Consider the following 4,390-nt stretch of genomic DNA (forward strand, 5'->3'; position numbering starts at 1 on the left):
GGGTACTCGAAACTGTAGACTTTTCCAGGAGACGCACGCTGGTTTTACTTTTGTTTCTTCCATTCGGATCCACTAGGTGGTTGACCACAGTTAGGGGCTGCAACCCCTGGTGGTTCACAAATTGTGGACAGGCAGACGGCTGACCACAGTTCGAGGCAACAGTCAATCATGACCGCTTCCCACTCACGATTGGGTCCTGACTCGGAGAGCCGGTAGGACACTTGATTGACTCGCCGGGTGGCTTTCTGGTCTTGGATATACCTAGGGCAACAACGTGTCTCTTTCAAATCTTCCGGTTCATACCTATAATGGGCCAGCAGGTGGTTTTGACGGGCATGCGTGTGGGTAAATTGGTGCAACCCTGCAGGGATAAATCTATCCGGATAGCCGTGTCCGCGGTTATGGACGACTTGAATCGGTCGACTTGATCATAGCACAACTTCAACTTGTAATCTCTAAAATTTGCCCACCCTTAATATTGTTAGTTAACAGAGTTGCACAACTTCAAATAATTAATAAAAGTTGCCAAGTGCCTTGGGGATTTTCTTCGTGGGTGATCCAAAGGGGAATGCAAGGCTCTGTGATGTGTGGCGATAGGATAGAAGCTCAGTATGGATGCAGCCTGTAGGGTTGCGTTGCACCACGATTAGCGTAATTGGTTCTTATACGCTCTCATTCCTTGTACCTGATAAGCGCAAGATGTAGCGGGTCTCTATAGGTGCTAGTGCTTGCTGCCGCTAAACACCTTACCCCCTTTGATACCTGATGCATAAATAGTGTAGGTCTCAGGTAAGTCATGCGAGTACAGCTGACTACTCACCTTGCTTAATTTACTCTTTTACGTGGATTGACGCCAATCCAGCCGACAGCTATTCAGAAAGCAGGTTTGATGATGGATGAGTTAGCTGGTTATCATCCCATACTCTTTTACCTGGATTGCTGCCAATCCAGCCAGCAACGATTCAGGAAGCAGGTTTGATGATGGACGGCGTTAGTTGGTTTTCCAACATACCGCGGCCTGGGTAGCGATATGAACGCCTTTGCTTTAGTTTAAGCCTTCTTAAGACAACTAGTATTCTTACATGTCTAAGGTCTACTCGCTTCCGTTGTATGAGTTGTATCTTGAACGAAAGGCCGTTGTTGTATTCATTCGTTAAATTTGACTCTTCGAAGTTGTTGTATATGTATATGTATATGTTGTTGTTGTGGATTATTTCGCTATTTTGTGTTGCGACACCGACCATCCTGCCACATGGCGTGCACGTTTCCAACGCGTGTGTTGTGTGAAGGACTGAAGTGGGCACCTTAGGATCGATATTATATGGAGGCTAGTGGAAGATGCTAGATCTGCATAGTGTTGATACAGGGATGCTACAGAAACTCCTTAACTCAATGACATTAGTGGGAGCAGGCCAGTTTTGCACAGCCTGAATTTTAACTGGATCAGTTGACACACCTTCAGCGGCAATAACCCAGGATCAGCCTGAATGAATGTCCTTTAATACCCAGTCAGCGCTAGAAAGCTCCTCAACTCAGTGACATTGGTGGGAGCAGGCCAGTTCTGCATAGCCTGAATTTTAACAGATCAGTTGACACCCCTTCAGCAGTAACCACATGACAGGGCCTGAGTTTGTCCAAATGAACACTTACTGAATTTAGCAAATAGTTTGTTGCTTCTGAGAATGGAAAACACAGCAGCTAAATGTTTTAAGTGCTCATCCGTTGAGGAGCTGTAGATGTGTATATCATCAAAGGAAACTACTAGAAATTTCCTAAGATAAGATGCCAGCAAAAAATTGATCAAGGATTGAAAGGTTGCTGGTGCATTAGTAAGGCCAAAAGGCATTACTATATATTCATAATGGCCCATGTAAGTTGAAAATGTAGTTTTGCAATATACTCATCTTCCATCCTTATTTGGTGATACCCACTCCCAAGATCAATTTTGGAAAATAGCTCCAGGGGATCTTCAATTACAGGAATTGGATATTTGTTTTTCACAGTTTGATAAATGAAAGGGCAGACTCGGCCCTTGCTTATTCGAAAGATCGGACGGGGAAGCTACTAGCTAACACAACTTGGTACGTATGGTGGGAGAGAAGGCAAGTGGCCCATGATTGAATCAGTACAGGTGGCGGCACGGTCCGCGCAAGCTATTCTGGCCCTGTGCCTCAACTATGCTAGATCAAGGAAGAAACTGAGTGGGATCACTCGGCACAGCAGGGAGAAGCTGCCAGAAGACTTTGTGGTGCTCAACGGTCATGTTACCTTATACAGTGATATTGCAGCAAGAAGCTGCACCTATGGCTGAGGCTCATGCTCTCCGGGACGGTTTGCTATTGGCAGGAGATATGGGATCTAATCGTATTGTTGTTCAGTCCGACTGCCTGGAGGTTGTGGAGACCATGCGATCAGACAGCAATTCAATAGGCCAAACAGCAGCAGTTTATGAAGAATGCACCTTCTTATGTCGTGGTTGCACTAGAGTTAAGTTTGATAGTTGTGAAGCACATATACTAGCTAATCATGCAGTTGGATACCTTGTTAGCTTGTGGCAACACGATCCTCTTGTTGGAGGGAACTATTTTGACTAATGAATATATTGCCATGATGGCTTTCCCCCAGAATAAAAATATAGCTAAGACATTACAGTCAACCAACAAGAATAAGGTATTGGCATGGATCTTAAGAGCAATAGCAACAGAAGAACAGCAAGCACCTGGACGTCCTCGACGGTGACGCTGGAGTCGAGGTTGGAGATGTGCAGCTTCGTGCCCGTCTCGAGTGCCTGTGGCCCGGCCACCGCCGGCGGTGGCGGGGAGGTGGCCATGGCGGCAACGTGCTCGGAGTAGACACCGTACAGAGAGTCGGCGGTGGCGGCCTGGATGGGCGGGCATCAGCTGGTGGAGTTAGGTTTCTTGCGCAGGGAGGAAGGGCCTGAAGCCCGGTAGGGAGTGCGAACGCGACGGCGTACCTTGGGAGCAGACGGCGGGTAGGGCATGGTCCGGGCGGACGGCGCCGCCCGGCGGGTGGGCCCGGAAGAGAAGGCGGGGTTGGCTTTGGGCCTGGACTTGGATTGCTTGATGAGGTCGTCTAGGACATGTTCAGGCCACTCGACATGGTCGCTGGCCGCGTGAGGGGGAACGGGCTCTACGGCGGCGGCGGCGGCTAAAACTACTCCTTTGATTCAAAGGAATTCTATAGGATTTTTGGAGGATTGAAATCCTTAAGAATTTTCCCTATGTTGGTCCTTTGATTCATAGGATTGAATCTCATAAGACTTTTTTTATGGAGTCTTTTGTACTACATTTTATAGGAAATCTAACATCCACTCCAATCTTTTTTTACAATTCCTTTGCTTTTCCTGTGCCATCAAACACTCCATGCTAATCCTGTAGGATTCATGTGTGCATGCCACTCCAACCCTATACTTTTCCTATTCCTACGATTTGAAAATCCTGCGAATCAAAGAGGGCCCGGCAAGGTTGAGGTCTGGCGGGCGTCTCTTCCTTCTCCGCAATCACCCTGTAGCATTTTTCTTTTTGATCGAGGGAACACGCCCGTATGTTGCAACGGAACGTCTTCTTCGTTCCATTGCCCTCTATTTCAACCTGGCACTCCATCCATGCCCTCTATTTCAACTGTCGCGGACAGAAAATTTATTACTTCTAGAAAAGAGCATCTTCTGTCAAAAGTTGTTGATCTTTTTTTTTGCGGGTGTCAAAAGTTATTGATCTTATAAATCAAGTCAACAATTTTTTGGATCAAGATTTAGTGAGGCAAATGTTGTGGCCAATTGGCGCTCAAAGGATGCTTGTGATTCCTCTCCTTATGCATAATACGACGGATTTCATTGCTTGAAACTATACAAAAAATGGTTCACATTTTATTCGGCTTATTTGGAGGAATGAAACAAACAATATGAAAGGAAATTGCAAACACACAAATGGTATGGTAGAACAAATGTCAATCCTATTTTGGGTAAGATTTGGCAATTATCTTGTCCAACAAAGGTGAAATTTTTCATTTGACGTATTTTGCATGGAACCCTACCGTATCGTGTACGCTTGCTAATAGACATATGAAAGTTTCGTCCATCTGCCCATCATGTTTGAATGGTCCAGAAGATACGAATAACGTGTTGTTTTTGTGTAAGGCAAAAGAGATTTGGGAGAAGTTGCGATTGCATGAGGCCATTAGTAATGATGAGGACATCAATACCATTGTTACACTCATAGCCCCTGCTGCTATACATACTGGATCAATTACTAGAGCTCGCGCACGCCAATTGAATTATTAGGTACTTTCGTTTCTTAGTAACGATTCTAATGTCCATGAGAATATGATGCTACCTAAATTGGATACATTTGTTTTGCTTACAAATGAAGGG

At 45.6% G+C, this 4,390-nt stretch overlaps 1 pseudogene across 1 annotated transcript in view; it reads right to left on the reverse strand.

Annotated features, from left to right (window-relative positions):
- Positions 1 to 3,135, reverse strand: part of LOC123188670 (THO complex subunit 4B-like) — an 18,479-nt pseudogene extending 15,344 nt beyond the window's left edge. Inside the window, exons 1-2 of the transcript XR_006495049.1 lie at positions 2,975 to 3,135; positions 2,720 to 2,881 (exon numbers count right to left, since the gene is read on the reverse strand). The product of XR_006495049.1 is annotated as a THO complex subunit 4B-like (transcript). The remainder of the gene's footprint in view (positions 1 to 2,719; positions 2,882 to 2,974) is intronic.
- Between the last annotated feature and the right edge of the window lie 1,255 nt (positions 3,136 to 4,390).

This window comes from Triticum aestivum, chromosome 2A (genome assembly GCF_018294505.1).
Source record: "Triticum aestivum cultivar Chinese Spring chromosome 2A, IWGSC CS RefSeq v2.1, whole genome shotgun sequence".
Taxonomy (NCBI): domain Eukaryota; kingdom Viridiplantae; phylum Streptophyta; class Magnoliopsida; order Poales; family Poaceae; genus Triticum; species Triticum aestivum.